Raw genomic sequence first — 23,778 nt, 5'->3', positions numbered from 1 at the left:
CGAATAGAGATATGAGGGGCTTGTGATCGGTTTCCAGCTCAAATTTGAGGCCAAACAGGTACTGATGCATTTTCTTAACCCCGAACACACACGCTAATGTCTCTTTCTCAATCATGCTGTAGGCCCTCTCGGCCTTAGGCAAGCTCCTGGAGGCATAGGCGACAGATTGCAACTTCCGCGCAACGTTAGCTCATTGTAATACACACCCGACTCCGTACGACGACGTATCACATGCTAGCACAAGTCTTTAACATGGGTTATACAATACAAGCAGCTTGTTGGAGCATAAAATGTTTCTGACTTTCTCAAAAGCAATTATTTGTTTTTTTCCCCCATACCCAGTTCTCACCTTTACGCAATAACACATTGAGGGGCTCTAAGAGGGTGCTTAACCCCGGTAAGAAGTTACCAAAATAGTTAAGGAGTCCCAGGAACGACCGCAGTTCCATGACGTTCTGTGGCCTGAGCGCATTCCTGATAGCCTCTGTCTTGGCGTCTGTGGGCCAAATGCTGTCTGCCATGATCTTTCTCCCCATAAACTCCATTTCTGTTGCCATGAAGACGCATTTCGACCTCTTCAGCCGCAGCCCTACGCGATCCAGTCGCTGGAGGACCTCCTCCAGGTTTTGTAATGCTCGGCGGTGTCCCGACCCGTGACCAATATGTTGTCCTGAAAAACCACCGTGCATGGTACCGACTTGAGCAGGCTCTCCATGTTTCTCTGGAAGATCGCTGCAGCCGACCGAATTCCAAACGGGCATCTGTTGTAGATGAATAGTCCCTTGTGCGTGCTGATGCAGGTGAGGCCCTTCGAAGACTCCTCCAGCTCCTGCGTCATGTAGGCCGAAGTCAGGTCGAGCTTGGTGAATGTCTTGCCTCCTGCCAGTGTCGCAAATAGGTCATCTGCCTTAGGTAGCAGGTATTGGTCTTGTAGCGAGAAACGATTAATAGTTACTTTATAATCGCCGCAAATCCTGACCGTGCCATCACTTTTGAGTACTGGAACAATCGGGCTGGCCCACTCGCTGAATTCCACTGGGGAGATGATGCCCTCGCGTTGCAGCCTATCCAGCTCGATTTCCACTCTCTCCCTCATCATGAGAGATACCGCTCGCGCCTTGTGGTGAATGGGTCGTGCCTCTGGGAACAAGTGGATCCACACCTTCGCCCCGGAAAAGTTTCCAATGCCTGGCTCAAAAAAGGAAGGAAATTTGTTAAGAACCTGGGTACATGAGACCTCATCGACATGTGATAGCGCTCGGATGTCATCCCAGTTCCAGCGGATTTTGCCCAGCCAGCTCCTTCCAAGCAGTGTGGGACCATCGCCCAGGACAATCCAGAGTGGCAGTTCGTGTACCGTGCCCTCGTAGGTGACCTTGACCATGGAGCTGCCCAGGACAGTGATAAGCTCTTTGGTGTACGTTCTCAGTTTCATGTGGATGGGGCTCAGGGCTGGTCTGAGTTCCTTGTTGCACCACAATCTCTCAAACATCTTTTTACTCATGATGGATTGGCTAGCGCCAGTGTCCAGTTCCATGGCTATGGGTAAGCCATTCAATTTTGCATTTAGCATTATAGGTGGACATTTCGTCGAAAATGTGTGCACCGCGTGTACTTCAGCATCTGCCTCCTCTCTTTGAGGCTCGAAATTGCTTTGATCCACCATGGACCGATCTTCCTCTGCCACGTGGTGGTTAGCAGGTTTTGCAGAGCTTGCAGCTCGTCTGCAAGCTCGTTGGAGGTGCCCCATTGTTCCACAGCTCTTGCAAACATACTCTTTGAAGCAGCATGAATCGGCTGAATGGAAGCCTCCACAACGCCAACAAGGTGTGAATTGCCTTGCATTCATCCTTTGTTGCAGTCTCCGAGTCATCTGGGTCACCTGAGGCCTGCTGGCAGTTGCAGACTCGTGGTTTCTGCCCTGTACATTTCTGCTCGCAAACACAGTTCACAATTTATGAACATTGCTAGCACTTGTGTGCTGAGAGATTTGTTTGGTGTTATCACTGGTGGACATAAACGCCTGTGCTATCGCAATGGCCTTGCTGAGGGTCGGTGTCTCTACAGTCAAAAGTTTTTGTAGGATGGTCTCATGGCCAATGCCCAGTACAAAAAAGTCTTGAGCATTTGCTCCAGGTAGGCAACAAACTCACATTGTCCTGCAAGTTGCCTTAGCTCGGCGATGTAGCTCGCCACTTCCTGACCTTCAGATCGCTGGCACGTGTAAAACCGATACCTCACCTTCAGCACGCTCTCCCTCGGGTTAAGATGCTCCCGAACCAGTGTACACAGCTCCTCATACGACTTCTCTGTGGGTTTCACCAGAGCCAGAAGATTCTTGATGAGGCTGTAGGTCGGTGCCCCGCAGACCGTGAGGAGGACCGCTCTCCTTTTTGCAGCGCTTCCTTCTCTGTCCAGCTCGTTGGCTACAAAGTACTGGTCTAGCCGTTTGACTTAGGCTTCCCAGTCCTCACCCTCCAAGAACTTCTCCAGGATGCCCATAGTTTGATGCATCTTTGCGTTGGATTCGTATACTCGTTGCCAGTTATTGTGTTCCTAACACAGATGAGACTGCACAAAGGGAGGTTAAAGTAACAGTGACCTCAGTCTTTATAAAGACACTCCAGAGTAAGGAACAGGCCTTAGGGGCCGGCTTATATACAGTGCTCCCAAGGGATGCTGGGATCCCTTGGGACTTCAGGGGATGCACTCCCTGGTGGCAGAACATGGGAGTGCATGCTTTACAGATACACAACAGTATTTTATATAGTTATACAGTTAGAACAACAGAGAGTTAGAGAGGGAAAAAAGTGGCAGAAGAGAGTTGAAATAATGCTGTGCAATATTGATAACAAATGTTTACACCTGTTCCTTTTACTGCTGTTTTAATGAAGGTGTGAACCTGTTTACTTTATATCAGCAATATTTTGCATGTGGTATGTGTGCAGTATAACACCACTAACTTCATAGAAATCATCAGCTTTTTGTTGGTAATGAGTCCATCACCAAGTGTGGCTTGGTAGGGACACCACTGACGACTTGCCTGAGTCTTTAAATGCATAGCTGTCAGACTGGACAGAACCAACATGAGGGAATAACTTACTTGACCATATCTTCACCAATCTACCTGTCGCAAATTCGCCTGTCTATGGCGGTATTGGTCGGAATGACCAACGCACAGTCCTTGTGAAACCAAATTCCATCTTCACACTGAGGACACCCTCCATCGTGTGACATGGTATTACCAGCATGCTAATTGGGGTAGATTAAGAACAGATCTAGCAGCTCAAAATTGGGCATTGTGAGGCGGTGTGGACCTTCAGCAGCAAAGTTGTATTCCATCACAATCATGGCCTGGCATATCCCTCACACCTCCATCACCATCAAGTGGATGATCAACCCTGGTTCAATCAAGAGTGTAGAACATGCCAGGAGTAGCACCAGGCTTACCTGAAAATCAGGTTCCAACCTGGTGAAGTTACAAATGCAGGCTAAACAGTGGAAGCATCATGCTATAGATAGAGTTCAGCAATTCCACAACTATTGGTCCCTTTGCTTGAGGAGCCCGATGGTCGGATCTATGAGAACCCTGGATCTGGCGTGATTCTCTCACGCTGTGCATCTGTGCCCAGATTCCTGATAGGAGTCATGAGCCAAGTGTTCAATGGATAGATCTTGTCCCCAAGCTTGACATTCGATAGTCTGGGTGGTAGAGAGGTGTTTTTGAGTTCTGGCATAGGATGAGGACATCATGACCACAGATCAGCGTAATTCAATGCCTATGATCACAGACAAGTTGTTCATTTAAGGAACAGAATCCAATCTTGTTGTAATAGAGGGTTTGGTATTGAACGGGAGCTCGAAGGCCCACATAGGTGCAGCCGATGACCCCCTGCACTTGAGGAAATCTAACAATTATTGCAAAGCCCACTGCTCTCTCCTTCTGCTTGGCAGCCTCCATTGGGAAGGTGACGAATTCTTGGGAGCTGGCAAACACTGCATCTGTGACCTCCTTGATTGCAGTGGGCACAGCAAACTGAGAGATGTCACTGATGTCACCTGCTGGACATTCGAAGGAGCCTGATGCAAAAAAGTCCAGGCTGTGGATGGCATGATGCTGGGCTGCAATTCTTGACTGAATAGGAGGCAGAGGTCAGTCATTCTATCTCTGGTGAAGCAAATCCACGTAATGCACTGCTCATCTGTAAAGTGGAGGTGGGAAATCCAGTTCCTGTACACCTTCATGATGCAAAGCCTCCTCCGCCCTTCCCAAAGTCAGCAAAACACTCTCCAGTCGTCCATCAAGTCCAAACAGAGACTTACCTTAATGGAGGTAAGTATCCCTTTAAATACCGCTTCTGAAGTGTGCTTTCCAACTGTTAAGGCAATGAGTTCCTGGCTGAGATTAAGACCCAAGAAATCAGGCAGCTCGATGCAAAATTTAGCAAGCACATCTTAATCAGGTACAGGATGCTCATAATGGCCCTGAAATCCCGCTTCTGGGCTTCCCGCGGGCAATAGCCTGAAAAGAAGAGAAAAGATGCGCACTTACCTGTTGCTTGGGCGCCCACCAACGATTGCAGTTTTAGGCCTCTTCTGCATGCGCATCGGAGCACGTGCACGTCTGAACGTGTTTAGAACTGGAGTCACGTGGGCCTGGACACCCAATCAAGGTAAAGTATTTTCTCATTCTTAATAATGGGAACTCCGTAAGTAGGAGTTCTCCTTATGAATGAGAACCCCCCTCCAAACACCTAAACACAAGTAAAAAATAAAAAACACCCCACATACTTAAATTAAAGTTTACAAAAAATATATATTTTTCCAATTTTTTTTTACATTTTGTAATTTGGGTTTAAAATAAACTTACCTTAGTGGGCAGGGTTTTTTAATGATAAAATGTGTGTTAAAATTGTATTTTTATATGTTTTTTATATGTTTTAAAACTCTTACGCTGGTAAAAGTACGCTATGCGCCGACTTTTATCAGGTGCAAGAGTTGTAAAGACATTCGCTGGGCAAAAGATGGGCAAATAGTGCAATTTTGCCCATGAGAATGTCCTGGTTGCCGAGATGTGTTGGATCTGTCAAGCCAGAACTTGACAGATCGGAAAAGCTGTTTTTTGACACATGCGCATTGCGCGCCAAAATCCGGCTTTTGCGATACCTTCCCAGGTCCGTACATACTCCGTTTGGACCTGGGGAGGCCAGAATTTCAGACCCATTAATATTTAAATCAATGCTGTGCACATTATGGGCGTCCACCAGGACCAGCTAAAAAAACCTCTCAGAACCAATTTAGCACAGACCCCCGGCGCACATGCAAACTGCACGTGGGGCCGTCGCTCTGCTAAATTCGTGATTGCTACACCTGTTTCACACCGCAAGAATGGCCGCAATAATGTGGAATTTAGACCCCAGGAAATCAGGTCACCTGCGAAAGCAAAAATGCAATCCGACTGCCATTTTAAGAATAAATAGGAATGGGTATTATATTATATTGACACAATTTTGTTGGTCAGGTGACATTTTTGAACAACATGAACATAAACGATTACAATTTATGACATGACCAGAACCTCTCAAATATTACAAAGCTTTAGTTACCTAGAAAATTACTCCTAACCACTCCAATACTATATATTTTATCATTGCAACAAAATGCAGTGTTTGTTAAAGGATTGAAATGTCCACTATCAGACCACTGCAATGACCAACAGGGAATCTTTGCCATAAACATCAGCTCTGACCAAGACCTCTTTTGCTATCTTACGCGATTACTTCAATCATTTGAAAATACTTTTTTTTTTGGACTTGCAGCTGTCTAAGCAGTACAAAGCTTTTCCATACCGATCAATATGGGATGTGATTTGATCTTCTTCCCTTTCTTTCTTAGCAAAATGACTTCAAACAGACTCTAAGCTCCTATCCGAAGATAATTACCGAATTAAATTACAAATAGATTACTATTGATAGGGTTCATAAAAGGCAGAAAGACTTTTGCTTGTTTTTTTTTTACCTCAAATAAAAATCCATTTGACTTGTGGTGTTTTCTTTCATGTACTGAATAGGGTACAAGGCTGAATTTTAAACAAATTGTCTGTGACAAAGATGCTGGAAGTTGCCACAACAAAGCATCAAAAATCTTCCAATTGTTGATAAGTTACTTATTTATTTTCTTTTGAGCATGACATTTGTTGAGTGGTTGCTTTCTTGCAAAGTTCCCACACTCCACTTTTCCTCTTGTTTGCAGAAAGGTGCTAGAGAGAAATTCTCTGAGAAGACTGATGCTTGTGTTTTATAATCTCTTCACTTTAAACAGATTCCTCCATCTACCGAAACAAGGGTCTAAAATCTAAACAAAGCGAACTACGTTGGTATGAAGGGCAAGTTGGCTAAGGTAGATCGGGAAACTACATTAAAAGGTATGACGGTAGACGAGTAATGGCGAGCATTTAAAGAATTAATACATAATTTACAACAAATGTACATTCCTTTAAGGCATAAAACCCCACAGGAAACGTGGTCCAACTGTAGCTAACAAGAGAAGTTAAAGATAGTATTAGATCAAAGGAAGAAGCTTATAATGTTGCCAAAAAGAGCAGTAAGCCTGAGGATCGGCTGATTTTAGAATTCAGCAAAGGAGGACCAAGAAATTGATAAAGAAAGGGAAATAGAATATGAGAGTAAACTAGTGAGAGACATAAAGACAGACTGTAAAAGATTTTATGGGTGTGTAAAAAGGAAAAGAATAACAAAAGTAAATGTGAGTCCTTATAGGCTGAGACAGGAGAATTATACTAGGGAATAAGGAAATGGCAGAGAAATTAAACAAATAGTTTGTATCTGTCTTCACAGAAGAAGACGCAAAAAAACTCCCAGAAATAGTGGAGAACCAAGGGAATGAGGAACTAAAAGAAATTAGTATTAGTAAAAAAAATAGTACTGGAGAAATTAATGGGACTGAAAGTCAATAAATCCCCTGGACCTGATGGTCTACATCCTAGGGTTTTAAAAGAGATGGCTATAGAGATAGTGGATGCATTGGTTGTCATCTTCCAAATTCCATAGATTCTAGATTGGTTCCTGCAGATTGGAAGGAAGCAAATATAATCCCACTATTTAAGAAAGGAGGGAAAGAGAAAATGTGGAACTACAGACCAGTTAGCCTGACATCAGCAGTAGGGAAAATACTAGAATCTATTATTAAGGATGTGGCAACAGGGCACTGAGAAAATAATAATAGGAATGGACTTATGAAAGGGAAATCATGTTTGACAAATCTGTTAAGAGATTTTTGAGGTTGTAACTCGCAGAATAAAGGGGAACCAGTGGATGTGCTGTATTTGGATGTTCAGAAGCCCTTCGATAAGGTGCCATACAAGAGGTTATTAAACAAAATTAGGGCTCATGGGATTGGGGGTACTATGCGAGCATGGATTGAGGATTCGGACAGAAAACAGAGAGTAGGAATAAATGGGTAATTTTTGGGTTAGCAGACTGTAACCAGTGGGGTACCACAACGATCAATGCTAGGGTCTCAACTATTCACAATCTGTATCAATGATTTGGATGATGGGACCAAATGTAATTGTAAGGGATAAATTGTAAGAGTTGCAAATAGGTGGTCAGAATTATGCTAAAGATAGTGAACTTATCAGTATTAGGAGGGTCTGTACAATTGCCTATGTATGTAACACTTGCTTATGTAGGTATAGCACAAATGTATAACACATTAAATTGAATCCGTAACCTCTGTAATACTTAAACAGCAAAATCAGCAGTTGTTGATCAGAAGTCTCTGAGGAAGAGATAAGGAAGCCAGTTTAGGCGTCTATTATACTGTGGCAAAGTGCAAGTCATGGAACAACACCATAGAAGATGGGCAATTGCATATACCACTTAGAGACAGTTTGATAAGAGTCGATATATCCATGTAACTTCACTGATAGAATTAGACCTATCAAGGTTTTGTAGGATGGTGCTCCTCTCCAAAACCTGTATAAATTGTACTTGAAACCTCTTGTATTTCAGAGGTTCCACGACTGAACCTTCCCGTGCGTTGCTCGTAATAAACCGGTAAACCTGAGGTTTTGTTTGTTTACTTCCATGGTCGTTATACAGCGGGAAGCTGGGCGAGGTGTTGCTCAGTCCACCATGAAGGAAAGAAGCCTCCTTTTTACCCCAACAGTAATATATGCAAGTTTGCTGATGAAACAAAGCTAGGTGGGAATGTAAGTTGTGAGGAGAATGCAAAGAGACTTCAAGGGGATATAGACAGGCTAAGTGAGTGGGCAAGAATATGGCAAATGGAACATAATGTGGAGAAATGTGAAGTTATCCATTTGGTAGAAAAAATAGAAAAGCAGAGTATTTGTTTTAAACAGGAGAGATTGGGAAATGTTGGTGTTCAGAGGGACCTTTGTGTCATTGTACATCAATCATTGAAAGTTAACATGCAGGTGCAGCAAGCAATTGAGAAAGAAAGTGGTATGTTGGTCTTTATTACAAGAGGATTTGAGTATAAGAGTAAAGATGTCTTACTGCATTTATGTCATCATCATAGGCAATCCCTCGAAATCGAGGAAGAGTTGTTTCCACTCTAAATGCCAAGGTTCACCAGACTGATTCCTGGGATGGGGGGATTGTCCTAAGAGGAGAGGTATTGAGTCGACTAGGCCTATATTCTTTAGAGTTTAGAAGAATGAGAGGTGATCTCATTGAAACGTACAAAATTCTTACAGGGCTTGACCAGGTAGATGCAGGGAGGATGTTTCCCCTGGCTGAGGAGTCTAGAACCACGGGTCACAGTCTCAGAATAAGGGGTCAGCCATTTAGGACTAAGATGAGGAGAAATTTCTTCACTCAGAGGGTGGTGAATCTTTGGAATTCTCTAACCCAGAGGGCTGTGGATGCTCAGTCGGTGATTATATTCAAGACAGAGATCGATAGATTTTTGAATATTCAAGGAATCAAGGAGTATGGGGATACTGCGGGAAAGTAGAGTTGAAGTAGAAGATCTTATTGAATGGTGGAGCAGGCTTGAGGGACTGAATGGACTACTCCTGCTCCTATTTTTTGATGTTCTTATGTTCTTAGAACGCAAACTGTTTATCCCAGCAGATTTTATGAAGAATTGGTCGCAGAAGGAGTCAGCTCCAAGAAACTGCTGAAGTTGAATAGCATTGTTAACTAACCTTGGAGAGATACTCATTTCTCATTGTTGGACTGAATGCTACAGAATGAGATTTCAGCATTGGAACCAGAGTTCAAATCCAACCCAAACTTATGAGGAGAAACTTTCCTCTCCAACTGCTTGTGAAATGAGCCTTAACCCACATTCCAGTGAACATGAATGTACAGCACAGAACTCCCCAGAATTCGGACTCTCATTTGGAGATGAACGACCAATGTGTAAAATGGAAAAATTCACAATGATAACTTTCTGAGGTTGAGATCGAGACACACTGTTGGATCAGAGCAAAGGGAGCTTTATTCCATATGTGGCTACATCTGTTGGGGGGCGAAATTGCCCCGTGCTGGATTTGGGGCACATAATTTGAATGAAGTGAAAACTTAGTACAGGCCGAGATGGGTGGGAGGAAGTTTGTAAATTTGGCACTTTGTTTCCCAAATTGGAGAGCTGCGTTGTTTGAGCGCTAAATTGCCTCCACGTGGTGCTGGAGGGGCGCTGCAGGGGCGGTAGTGGAAATGTGCAGCCAATTTCAGGTGAGTTTCATTCACTCATAACGAGCCATCTGGTCATTGCGCTCTTAAAGGGGATGCCTTGTAGGTTTGTTCTGCTGATTCTCTTGTTCTTCACAGTTGAGTAGCTGCTTAGTGAGGGCCATTGTGGAAGCCTTTTCCCTTCAATTGGGAGGCCCGCTCCACAGCTTCTCAGAGCTATCTAGACAGAGGCAGCTGCTGAGGTGTCGGGCACCTCCGTCCTTGATCGCACACCCACACAGTGTCGCAAGAAGTTCTGCGACCTCACTCGTCTGGTCAAAGTGAGTGTTTTCCCCTACTCCTATCTATGAACCTGTGAGCCTCTGTCTGTTCCCACAACTCTTACAAGGCAACCTCGGTGGAGGCTCAGAAAACCAGCATTTAACTCAGGATGTGGGCCTACTCGCAGTTACTGGCTCATTTGATGCTTTGCTTAGAATCACAGCTGCTTAAGCTGCCCATGCATTTCTTCCACATACATAACTGCACTGTGACTCACCAAGCTTTCTTTCTTTTGCACCCAGGATAGCACAGAACAGGCTGCAGCAGCAGCAAACAGGAGCGGGGGAGCCTGAACTGCGCCAGCTCACAGACCTGGAGGAGCGAGCACTTCGCCTTGTGGGCCCGCAGGTGGCCATCCCTATGGCAGTAGGGACTGCCGAGCCCACTGAGGCCAACATTGATGAGTGAAAGCCTTCTTCTCATCCCACCTTCCATTTAAAGCAGAAGGCCTTATCATTTATCAGCTCCACATTCTGACCACCTTTCTTCCCGCATGCCTGCTCCCCTTCCCTCACCTTAACGGCAATCTTGTGCCATTTGTGTTTTCAGACAATGCCCTGTCCATGGCCCAGCCTGAGCCCCCCCCCAACCCAGTCTGCAGGGAGACGAAATGGGGGAGGGGGAGGAGATGGAGGACGATGCAAGCACCACGTCACTGCTTCTCACACTAGCATGCACCAGCTCAGGTTCTGGGAGTATGCGGTCGTTGCAGTTGAGATTAGCAGAGGGGCTGCACTGGGTGATGCACCGGGGCCTAGTGGGCTGCAGCAGGATCAAGGGGTAAGGCAAGCTTGCAAGCTTGCACACAAGTTCTGCTTCACAGGACTCAGCTGTGGACCTCGTTGGGGATGCATTTGAAGGAAGGCTGATGGCCTTGCACTCCGACTTGATAAGGGCAATGGCAAGGGTGCCCGAGAGCCTGTCACACGTGATAAGGAGCAGGGAGGAGTCCGCCTCCCTCATTGTAGACAGCTCTACGCACACCATGGAGCCCATCAATGCCAGTGTGCAGACGATGGTGGAATCCCAGATGGACCGTGCAGATTCAGACCTCATGAGGGGCCTCGTGGGCGATGTGGAAGCTTCTACTGGTACACAGGCAGAAGCAACACAACGTCTTGGTGCTGCAATAGAGTCAATGGTTGCTCGCATGGAAGCTCAGACTGCTCTCATGCAGTCTCAGCATGATGCCATGCAACGTCTTAGTGATGTCATGCAGTCTCAGCTGCATGGCACGCAAGTCCTGCCTGCTGCCATCGCCACTGGGTCCATCACGGGATCACACGGTGCCGCAGCAGCCCAGCAATCTGTGCACCAACGGATTGGTGCAGAGGCTGAGGTGCTGCCCCGTGGGAGTGGCACTAAGTCAGTGGAGCAGGAATCTGCTGTCCTCTCTAAGATGACAGCATTTTTGATCCCACCACTGCCACTCTGTCATTGCAAGTATCCACGGCTGTCTCCTAGCTAGCCCAGACTGCCGGCACCCAGCCTGAGGTGCTTCAGTACGCAGCCGCACCTTCCAGGCCCAGTGCCGATCGAGGGCATCCTATAAGACCCTCCTATCAGATGGTCTTATAGATGGCCCAGAAACACAGCAGCCTTCCACCAGCCATGCTGCTGTGGACACATTTGCAGCGCAGTAGTAGAGTGGGTTTAGGTAAAAAGGGATATAAGGGGATGCACAAGGGTGAATCGTTGCACTTTTTATACATAAATGTTGATTTTCATCTTTAATTGTTTGGTCTTGTCTCTTATTTCAGTGTTGGGCATGTGGTATGGCAGAAAGGGTTCATTGATGTGTTTATGGGGAGGCGCAAAGGAAGTGGCGAGGACCTAATTGGATCATATGAGACGGTCTCGGAACTCCCTTGCAGGATCGGGACGGTGTCAGTGCATCCTCCTGAGCAGTCACGGCAGCGGAATCATTGCTTCAACACTCCGATGATCTGCTCAGTGATGGTCTTGGTGCCGGCATGACTGTCATTGGAAGAGTGCTGGGGTTGGGGAGGGGAGTCATGAGCCCGGTGCACAGCAGGTAGCCCTTGTCTCCGAGAAGCCAGCCCCGAGGTGCATTAGGTGGCTGGAACAGAGCTGGCACACTGATCTGGTGCAGGATGAAGACATCGTGGCTGCTGTCAGTATAGGGGAATATAACAGCCATTATTGTGCATGTGTGGTCGCACACCAACTGCACATTGAGTGCGCGGTACCCTTTTCGGTTTGAAAGATCTCAGGATTGCGGTGCGGAGCCCTGAAGGCGACGTGTGTAGTCTATGGAGCCCTGCACCATGGGGAAGCCCGCTTTCGTGACAAAGCCAGTAAACCACTCCAGCTGCTTCTATCTGGTCATGGGAAATGAGATGTATTCCATCCTTCTTCTGTCGAGAACATTTGTGACATCACGAATGGAGCAATGGGAGGCAAACTGGGAGACGTTGGAGATATCTGCTGTGGTTCCCTGAAAAGATTCATTGGCACAGAAGTTGAAGGCGATGATGACCTTCACTGCCACTGAGAGAACGTCCTCACCCTTGTTTGAGGCACAAGATCTGGCTGCAACAGATAGCTTGCTCCGTTACCACGTCTTTCCTAAATCGCAGCGTTCGGACACACTGCTCCTCAGTGAAGTTAACGTAGGAAAACTATTGCTGAAAGACCCTGGGTGCGTAGAGCCTGCTGTTGTCACGTCTGTGTATGCGACTTCCTCTGCCCACATCCTCATGGACCTCTTCATGTTGCTCCAGCTGTTCCCGTCCCTCTGAATCTTCCTGTTTGTGTACCTCTGCCTGCTGCTCTTGTTCCCTTTCCCTCTCCCTGTCCCTTTCCCTCTGCCTGTGTCTGTCTCTCTCCCTCTCCCTGATCCTCAGTACCTGGGCCTCTCCCTCTCCCAGTGGGAACCTTTCTGTTTCCCTCTCCCGATGCCTCTGCTTCGCTAATTCACGGTGCCGCTGACTTCTGCGAACCATCCTCCGATGGTGAATTCGGAGGAGGCAATCCACTGCCAACACTGAGCCCATGATTGCCAAAGAATCTTGTTGTGTCCAAATTGACAGAACTAAACGAGGGGGGAGTGATTGGAGGCAAAATAAACTGATGCCCAGCAACTAATGATGGTGGTGGCACATCGAAAAAACAAAATAGCTACAAGTTGGAAAATAATTTGGCTGACAAAAGAAAATGGCCAACAGTGCACCTTTAAATGTCGCTGGCACTGCAGCCTCCCGACTTGAAATCAACAGCAAAAGCTGTCGTTGGCATCGACAAGCGTACGGTAGAAGGGACGCGGGGCAATTTAACTTCCGCAGTGGTCATGAGGCAATGCGCACGGTGATGACGTCATCAGTGCCGTGCGCAGAGGAGCGGGGCACGAAACCACTGTGCCATCGGCGAAGAGATGGGAAATTCCGCAAAGGTCATATTGGCCGCTGAGCCCGCGCGCTAACTCCTTACTGCTCCGACCGCGCCTCCGCCCGGCGCTAATGGGCCTTGCACAAAGGGGCAATTTTGGCCCCGTTGTCTTTGATCCTGACATAGAGGGATGTTTTTATCAATTCCAGCACTCAAGTCATAGTACCTGCCCACATTCTGCATGTCCAACCCATTGAAACATCCAGAATCAGCCTAATTTGATATGTAGCGTGATCTCCCAACGTTCTGCTGGGAATTCAGTCAGCTTGGGAGGAGGTTATTTTCTTGTGCTACATAAAGGGCTGCAGCAGTTCGGTTAAAGGGAGTTGCCAAATGTGAAGGGCAAAGTTTTTTGACTCGCAAAAGTCTTTGAATAACAAAAGGAAGTACAGGTCACAGCATGTGGGTGTGAACACTATTTGTCCGCTCTAAGCAATTTTAGATGAAGTCTCTTCATTTCATTTCAATTTCAGTGTTAAGGCTCCTCATTTTATCGCTCTAACACACCGAAGCAAGCTAACATATTCTCGACAGGTTTATTTATTTAATATATTCAGGTGCTAAGGATTAAACGACAGCTGATGATTTCACAGCCAGTTTCGATTGTGTAATTCTTTCTTCCTCTCTCCATGTTCTCGGCTCTATTTTGAAGCCATTGCTGAATCCAATTATCTAAACAAAGGGCTGATTTCACAAAATACAGGGATTAAAATGTATTGAAGAATTTACTGAACTTTTTTTAACAAGTAGAGCCTTTGTAATTGGCTCGTATGGTAATGGAAATGGTTCGCAGTATCCGCCCGATATAGACGGCTGTCCATTATAAGTGTGATAAGTGGTTAGTACTGTACTTAATGAAACTGTTATGTCTTGAATAAAGAGTCAGATTAGATACTGCGAGCTCAAAGGTGTGACCGTAGTCCTTTATTACAGATCTCAGAGTGCCTCTCCAGCCTGTGAGACCTCCTTATATACAGGTGCTCCCAAGGGATTGTGGGATCTCTTGGGACTCCAGGGGATAAACCATCTGGTGGCTAGACATGGTATTTACAGGTTTACATACACAACAACACTACCCCCCACCCCCCGCCATCCCCCCAAAGTCAGTAATGTAACTATTTACAATGTGAGTCGATCTGGGGCCTTCTTTTTCTGGTTGATTGTCTCAGTGCAAATGCTCGTTTTGGTGAGTCGTTTGTTGGGCCCTCGCTGGGCTGCTGCGCAGCTGGCCTTGTTAGGCTGCTGGGGGTGGTTAGTCCTGCTGTGGGTGATGGGTTCTGCTTCGTGGTCAACTGCTAGTTCGGTTGCCACTTGTGTGTGTGTTGGAGGGTTGAAAAAGGTGGAGTCTATTGTGGGTTGTTCTGGATAGTCTGTAAATCTGAGTTTGGTTTGGTCCAAGTGTTTCCTGCAGGTGAGTCCATTTGAGAGTTTGACCACAAACACCCGACTCCCCTCTTTGGCCAAAACAGTGCCAGGAAGCCACTTGGGACCTTGTCCATAGTTCAACACAAATACAGGATCATTTATCTCAATTTCACGTGACATATTTGCGCGATCATGATATGTATTCTGTTGAAGCCGTCTGCTCTCTACCTGTTCATGTAGATCAAGGTGGATTAACTAGAGCCTTGTCTTAAGTGCCCTTTTCATGAGCAGTTCAGTGGGAGAGACCCCAGTGAGTGAGTGGGGTCTTGTGCAGTAACTGAGCAGGACTCGGGATAAGCGAGTCTGCAGTGAGCCTTCAGTTACCCTTTCCAAGCTCTGCTTGATTGTTTGAACTGCTCGTTCTGCCTGACCATTGGACACTGGTTTAATCAGGGCAGATGTGGCATCTTTGATCCCACTGCGGGTCATGAACTCCTTCAATTCGGCACTGGTAAAGCACGGTCCATTGTCACTTACAAGGACATCAGGCAGGCCGTGCTTGGCAAACGTGGCCCGTAGGTTTTCAATGGTGGCAGCGGACGTGCTTCCCGACATGATTACTCATTTAAACCATTTGGAGTACGCATCTACAACCACTAAGAACATTTTTCCCAAGCATGTGCCTGCATAGTCGACATGGACCCTGGACCACGGTTTGGAGGGCCAGGACCATAAACTCAGCGGCATCTCCCTAGGTGCATTGCTTAACTGGGAACATATATTACATTTGTGCACACAGGGCTCTAAATCTGCATCGATACCGGGCCACCACACGTGGGATCTGGCTATCGCTTTCATCATTACGATGCCTGGGTGGGTGCTTTGGAGATCACTAATGAAAGTGTCCCTGCCCTTTTTTGGCACCATTACCCGATTACCCCATAGGAGGCAGTCTGCCTGTATAGACATTTCATCTTTGCGTCGCTGGTACGGCTTTATTTCTTCCTGCATCTCTAACGGGACAATAGACTAACTCCCGTGGAGCACACAGTTTTTTTACTAAGGACGGTAAGGGGTCCTGGCTCGTCCAGGTTCTAATCTGTCGGGCGGTCACAGGTGATTGCTCACTCTCGAATGCTTCCATTACCTGAACTAAATCTGCAGGCTGTGCCATCTCCACCCTTGTGGTGGGCAATGGCAGCCTGCTGAGAACATTGGCACAGTTTTCTGTGCCTGGCCTGTGACGGATGGCATAGTTGTATGCGGACAATGTGAGAGATCGCTTCTCGGCCTTTTGGCTAAGATCTGCATAACTAACCTGACCAGCCACCATGACCTCCGGGTGGTTTCTCCCTGGTCAGGAAGGTATATGCTTACATTTTTGTAAACAGGAGGTGGGTGGGATGGCTTGACCCATCCACCTCCACGGAGGTGTGTGGGGGACCTGACCCATCCACCTCCATGGCACGAACCTGGTATTGCAGTACTTCCAGGAACGGTGCAGTGACTCTAGGCCTTTTGGCTAAGAGCATTGGCGCAGAGTGATCCTTGACTGGTGCAGGGTGACCTCTGGCGTTTGTGACTTGACAAAGAATTGGAAACGATTGGCTACGAATTTATAAAAAATAAAAAAAAAAATAAAAAAAAAAAATGTGAGAGCATTTATCGCTTCTCGGCCTTTTGGCTAAGATCATGCGTAACTGACCTGACAGGGGAGTAACCACCATAACCCCAAGGTGGTTCTCCCTGGATCAGGAAGGTATATGCTTGCTTTTTTGGAAATAGGAGGTGGGTGGGGTGGCTTGACCCATCCACCTCCACGGAGGTGTGTGGGGGGCCTGACCCATCCACCTCCATGGCACGAACCTGGTATTGCAGTACTTTCAGGAACGGTGCAGTGGCTCTAGGCCTTTTGGCTAAGAGCATTGGCGCAGAGTGATCCTTGATGTGTGCAAGGTGACCTCTGGCGTTTGTGATTTGACAAAGAATTGGAACGATTGGCTACGAATTTCAAAAAAAAAAATTTTTTTTAAAAATGTGAGAGCATTTTGGCTAAGATCATGCGTAACTGACCTGACAGGGGAGTAACCATGACCAGAAAGTGGTTCTCCCTGGATCAGGAAGGTGGTTCTCCTATGCTTTTTGGAAATAGGAGGTGGGTGGGGTGGCTTGACCCATCCACCTCCACGGAGGTGGGTGGGGGGCACACACCCACCTCCATGGCACGAACCTGGTATTGCAGTACTTCCAGGAACGGTGCTTGGGCTCTAGGCCTTTTGGCTAAGAGCATTGGCGCAGAGTGATCCTTGACAGGTGCAAAGTGACCTCTGGCGTTTGTGATCTGACAAAGAATTGGAAAGATTGGCAACGAATTAAAAAAAAAAATGTGAGTGCATAAGCAACTGGTTGCAATTTCCCAAATTCATTAGCTTGTTGCAATACACACCCGACCCCGTACAACGATGCATCACATGCTAGTACCAAATGCTTACATGGATCGTACAACACAAGCAATTTGTTCGAACATAACAGCTTCCTAGCTTTCTCAAAGGCATTTTCTTGGCTTTTACCCCATACCCATTCATCTCCTTTATGCAATAAAGAGTGCAGGGGTTCTAACAATGTGCTAAGACCCAATAAGAAGTTACCAAAATAGTTCAGGAGTCCTAGAAACGACCGCAGCTCCGACACGTTCTGTGGTCTCGGTGCATTCTTGATTGCCTCCGTCTTCGAATTGGTGGGCCTGATGCCATCCGCCGCGATTCTTCCCCCCAGGAACTCCACTTCAAGCACCAGGAAAACGCACTTCGAGCATTTGAACCTGAGCCCCACATGATTAAGCCGACTAAGAACCTCCTCCAGGTTTTTCAGGTGCTCGACAGTGTCCCGACCTGTAACCAAGATGGCGTCCTGGAAGGCCACGATGTGCGGGACCAACTTCAGCAAGCTTTCCATGTTCCTCTGGAATATCACCACGGCTGATCGAATCCCAAACGGGCATGTGTTGTAAATGAAGAGACCTTTGTGCGTGTTGATGCAGGTGAGGCCTTTCGATGATTCCTCTAGCTCCTGCGTCATGTAGGCTGAGGTCAAGTCCAGCTTCGTGAAAGTTTTCCCACCTGCCAGCGTCGCAAATGGGTCGTCTGCCTTCGGTAGCGGGTATTGATCCTGCAATGAGAAACGATTGATAGTTATTTTGTAATCATCACAGATTCTGACGGTGCCGTCTCCCTTGAGGACTGGAACAATCGGACTGGCCCACTCACTGAATTTGATCGGCGAAATGATGCCCTCTTGTTGCAGCCTGTCCAGCTCGATCTCCACCCTCTCTCTCATCATGTAAGGTACCGCTCTCGCCTTGTGATGGATGGGTCGCACTCCCGGAATCAAATGGATCTGCACTTTTGCTCTTTGGAACTTCCGGATGCCTGGTTCGAACAGCGAGGGGAACTTGTTTCGGACCTGGGAACATGAGGTGTCATTGACGGACGAAAGCGCCCAGTTCCAGCGTATCTTTCCCAGCCAGTTCCTGCCGAACAGTGTGGAGCCATCGCCCGGTACCAGCCAGAGTGGTAACTCGTGCACAGCTCCATCGTAGGAGACCTTTACGGTAGCACTGCCAATTACGGGAATCAGTTCCTTTGTATACGTTCTCAGTTTAGTACGAATGGGAGTCAGGACTGGCCTTGAGTCCTTGCTGCACCACAACTTGTTGAAAGTCTTTTTGCTCATTATGGACTGGCTTGCGCCTGTGTCCAGCTCCATGGACACCGGGAGTCCATTTAATTCAACTTTCAGCATTATCGGGGGACACTTTGTGGTAAATGTGTACACCCCATATACCTCTGCCTACTCGGTCTGAGGCTCTGGTTCATCATGATCCACCGTGGATCTGTCCTCCTTTGCAACATGGTGGTTTGCAGGATTAGCAGGATTTGCAGCTCGCCTGTACAAACATTGGAGGTATCCCATTGTTCCACAGCCCTTGCAAGCGTATCCTTTGAAGCGGCATGAATGGAAACGATGATCACCCCCACTGCGCCAAAAAGGTGTTAATGGCCTTGTATTCACCACCCTTGATGGTGGACTCAATCATCTGTGGACGTGCAGCTGCAGGTGTGTAAGTCCTGTCCTGTACATTTCAATTCGAAAACAATGTTACTTTGTTCATAGTACTTGCAGCAGTCGTGTGCTGAGAAATTTGTTTGGGATTGTCACTGGTGGCGATAAACGCCTGGCTATCGCTATGGCTTTACTCAAGGTTGGGATATCTACAGTCAAAAGTTTGCGAAGTATTCCTTCATGGCCAATGCCAAGTACAAAGAAGTCCCTGAGCATGTGTTCCAAGTGTCCTTTAAATTCGCAATGTCCTGCAAGGCGCCTTAGCTCGGCGACATAGCTCACCACTTCCTGGCCTTCAGACCTCTTGTACGTGTAGAACCGATACTTCACCATCGGAACGCTTTCCTTCGGGTTTAGATGGTCCCGGACCAGTGTGCAAAAGTCACCATACGACTTGTCTGTGGGTTTCGATGGAGCGAGCAGATTTTTCATCAGGCCATATGTTCATGCCCCGCAAACGGTGAGGAGGATCACCCTTCGTTTGGTAGCGTTCGCTTCTCCTTCCAGCTCGTTGGCCACGAAGTATTGGTCGAGTCGCTCCACGAAAATTTCCCAATCATCTCTCTCTGAAAATTTCTCCAGGATGCCCACGGTTCTCTGCATTGTTGCGGTGGGGTTCATCATTTGTATCTCGTCGCCAGTTGTTATGTCTTGAATAAAGAGTCAGACTTGATACGAGCTCAAAGTAAGGTGTGACAGTCGTCCTTTATTACAGATCTCAGAGTGCCTCTCCAGCCTGTGAGGCCTCCTTATATACAGGTGCTCCCAAGGGATTGTGGGATCCCTTGGGACTCCAGGGGATAATCCCTCTGGTGGTTAGACATGGTATTTACAGGTTTACATACATAACAGAAACAATCTGGATGACAACAAAATTATGGAGGCAAGAAACATGCAGTGACTGAGTGACACAGGACCAGTTTGGTTGGATGATGAAGTAAAGGTGCTGCTCCATGAGCTGGGTGCAAGACAGGATGCCCTGTTTGGCATACCAGGGCACCATTCCAAATGAAAACAGCAGTGCTGCTACCTAGTTGGAGGCAAATGCTGTGTGCAGTATTAGCAGGACTGCAGCACAAATGCAGAAGAAAATAGTACACCTTTAGGAAGCTGCATGGTAACACTCCCCAACAGTACCAGGTTTTAGGTAGAGGGCCCAAGTATCAATGCTGTTAGCCTGTTACACACCTAATTCTGGTCTATTCAAAACTCTCAGACGTACTTCCAGCTCTTTCATTCCTTACCATTCATGCCCATCAAGCAAAAACTTGCAAATGAAACTGTTGGCACACTGCCATTGCATCTTAAAAGGATTTCACACAGCAAACCATTGTAACATAACCTAACTGCATGACTCATGGGCTGAAATCATTTTCTCTCCCTAACCCTTGGCATCGGGGCACATTTAGTTTTGGATTGAGATCATGTAACTCAGCATCATCTTGGAAATGGGTGGACTGTGAAGGAAAGAGTGCTCATCTTGAATGAAAAATTGGATAATTTTTTGTTATTATCCTCCTCCCAGCCCCACAAATGTTTTGCTGCTCTAAGTGCTGGCCTGTGCTGGGAAATGGTTTAATTGACATTACTTGAACTCATGCCTGTCCTTTATATGTCAGTTCAGAGAATTAACGTGAGCAGGCTATTCAACCATGGGAGCATCACCGCTGAGCCAGGTTTTGCCCACATCCTATGTCTACACACATGCATTTGCATCAAGGGATTTGGATAAAGATCAGATTTAGGAACCCTTGCAGATTTTTCCCCTGCCTAGGGCACTCAGACCATTTCATCATCGCCTCACCATCAGCCATGGGGACATCGGCTAACTCAGCACAGGAAAAAGAGCGAAACTGGGGCCTTTCTGGTCGATATGACTCAGCACCACACAAGTTACATTTACCCAGCGGGTCACAGGATACAGTTTGATTATTTTTTATACATTATTAAGTGCATGTGGAATGCCTCAGAAAAACTGAGGGGACTTTTTCCACTAATAGTCCCTTCCTATCCTCTCCTCATTTGAAGGCACTGACTACTGGGATATGATTTTACAGCCACTGATTTCCCTAGACAAATGGACGATTTCAGGTGGCCATTATACATGTCTGAACCTTAACAATGGTATTGAGAAGCCTGGGGTAGAGATTGCATGGGAGGCAAAATATCACAGTCATACTTAACCCTATCTTCACCATGCATGCAGACTTTGCAGCAAAATCTCCTGAGAGTGATCAGGAGCAGAAACCCCGTTTATTTTCCCCCTCCTAACCCAGTGCATGGCGATCAACTATAGCACCCTAAACACTGGCCCCAGCTGGGATCAGCTAACTCAGCACAGACCAGGACCATATGGCTCAGCTGCGGACTTGGTAAACTTGCAGAGCCATTGAGAGAGCTCAACTGAGCAGCCTTACAATGTTTATTCCTGCTTGCTTGCACCATCCTTTCCCAAAGAAACGAATGGGAGATGAGAGTCACAGAGGAAGACAGGAACAGGTGAGTTTAGGTATCCACTTAAGTAACAATTACATTTTAAAGCACATTCACTCTCATTTTAAGTTCTAAAAGGCGTCTTTTTTTTTCCCAAGTGTGCAACTTCTTAAATGATTACCTGTATGACACATTACATACAGTCCCAACCAAAAAATTGGAATATAAATGTAAAATAAATGCAATATGTGCATGTGTGTAGCACGGTTCAAGAGCAAGGTGTTCTCCCAATAATCCAGCCAACTTTCTTTCCTCAACCAATTCCACTAATAAAATATTAGTTGATCATTCAGGTCAATGCTGCTTGTGGATTTAACTGTTCTTACAATGGCTGCTATATTTGCCCAGATTACAAACATTGTATTTCAAAGTGATTAATTGTATATGAAGTGCTTTGAAATGTTGGAGAGCTATGTTAAGTTGCCAAATAAATGCAAGACTTTCTTTATATAATCTTTTCACATCCCATTTACGTTTTATGGCTTTATCTACTCGCAATTCTGCTTTGAAAGTTCTGTGTATCTGCACCCATAAACCTCTCTGTCCCTCCGCTCCACTGGGAATTTTACCTTTAAGGGTGCATTTCTATTTGCTATTCTTTGAAATGTCAGCTGTGGCTCAGTGGGTAACACACTTGCCTCTGAGTCAGAAGGTTGTGGGTTAAAGTCCCACTCCAGGGATTTGAGCACATAAATCTAGGCTGAAACTCCAGTGCAGTGCTGAGGGAGTACTGCGCTGTTGGAGGTGCCGTCTTTCGGATGAGACATTAAACCGAGGCCCCATCAGCGCTCTCAGGTAGACGTAAAAGATCCCATGGCACTATTTTGAAGAAGAGCAGGGGAGTTATCCCCAGCGTCCTGGCCAATATTTATTTCTCAATCAACATAACAAAAACAGATTATCTGGTCATTATCACAGTATTGTTTGTGGGAGCTTGATGTGCGTAAATTGGTGTTTCCTACATTACAACAGTGACTACACTTCAAAGGTACTTCATTGGCTGTAAAGCGCTTTGAGACGTCTGGTGGATGTGAAAGACACTATATAAATGCAAGTCTTTCTTTCTTTTTCCCAACATGTGCAACTTCATATTTATCTTAATTGAACTGCATTTGCCATATATTGTCCCATTCCCCTAGTTGTCACCTATCCACTCATCTCAACACAGATTATTTTTATTTCATAGTTCCATCTTTTCTGAGATGGTAACGTCAAAGGAACTTGACTTTGTTCTCAGGAAACTGTAACCAGTTCTTAACATATGTTGGCAGCTATTGAATTATTTTGACAAACTACAATTACCATACATACAACCTGTATTTTTGGTTCAATTCGCCAAAGATGTTTCTCAGACTATGGGGGTAATTTTGACATTGGGTAAAGCGTAAAATTGCCAATATCAGTTGAGCCTCCCATTATTCAATTACTTCAATGGAAATGAAAATGGGGAGAGATGTATAATGGCCAGCTGAATCGATATCGCCCATTTCACACTAACTCCCAAAGTGAAAATTGCCCCTTAGATGTCCATCCAGGTTTATTTGAAACAATAAAAGTTCCAAGGTATTAAAAATATAATTCAATATTAATTTCACTTTTCTCTCATTTCCTTTCACACTGAAATTAATGTCAAATTACATCTGTTTGAAATGCACTGAGTAAAAAGTGTTATGGGTGATGGATGGGCTTTTATACACATTTTAAATAAAATGTACTTCCCATTGCACATGCAGAGGAACTTGGTCACATTAATTGAACCTAACGCTTTAACAGGAGTGTAACTGGCTTATATGCGCATTTTTGTTATTTCTGTAATCATCCTTTAGCAGAAAATTTGTGCAATAACCCTGCATTCGTTCTAGCCAAAATGTACTGCAGAATTCCTTGTTGTCTGGGAGAAATGTCTGATTAGATAGCAAGCTCAATTCAGTTTATTGAATTCACAGCACCTTCCAAGAACTGACAATTCCAAGAAACATTGAAGTTTAGCATCAAACTGGCATTACTAAAAGAATTACTCCCATCAGGGAGTGGAAAAACATCAAATAAAAACTAAAAATGCTGGAAGCACTCAGTAGGTCAGGCAGCATCTGTATAAAAAGGAAAATGATTATGCTAACGTTTCAGGTCTATGACCCTTTGTCCTGAGATCTTACAGATGGACAGCTTATAACGATGAACAGAGCCAGGGAAAACGGAATAAAATGACCATATAGATGGCTAATGGGGTGATCTGCATCCCTGGTGTCCACCTGCCTTTTTCTTCCACTACACTGCCGGCCACTGGAGCCAGATATCTTTAATACTTCCCTCCCGTTCTGCTATTCTACTTCAATTATGTGTCTCATGGGAGGGTGTATGAAAATGCTGGCAGCTTATTTTA

The 23,778-nt window shown here is 46.0% G+C and overlaps 1 protein-coding gene and 2 pseudogenes across 12 annotated transcripts in view; 2 read left to right on the top strand and 1 right to left on the bottom strand.

The window, feature by feature from the left end:
* The window catches only part of dmd (dystrophin), a 2,299,423-nt gene that overhangs the window by 185,243 nt on the left and 2,090,402 nt on the right, over positions 1 to 23,778 (bottom strand). The window lies entirely within an intron of this gene.
* Positions 16,059 to 16,289, top strand: LOC139276571 (U2 spliceosomal RNA; annotated as a pseudogene).
* LOC139276554 (U2 spliceosomal RNA) lies at positions 16,445 to 16,683 on the top strand (annotated as a pseudogene).

This window comes from Pristiophorus japonicus, chromosome 11 (assembly GCF_044704955.1).
Source record: "Pristiophorus japonicus isolate sPriJap1 chromosome 11, sPriJap1.hap1, whole genome shotgun sequence".
Classification (NCBI taxonomy): domain Eukaryota; kingdom Metazoa; phylum Chordata; class Chondrichthyes; family Pristiophoridae; genus Pristiophorus; species Pristiophorus japonicus.
Note: the sequence above shows the minus strand (reverse complement) of the source record. Positions and strands in the feature narration are given on the sequence as shown.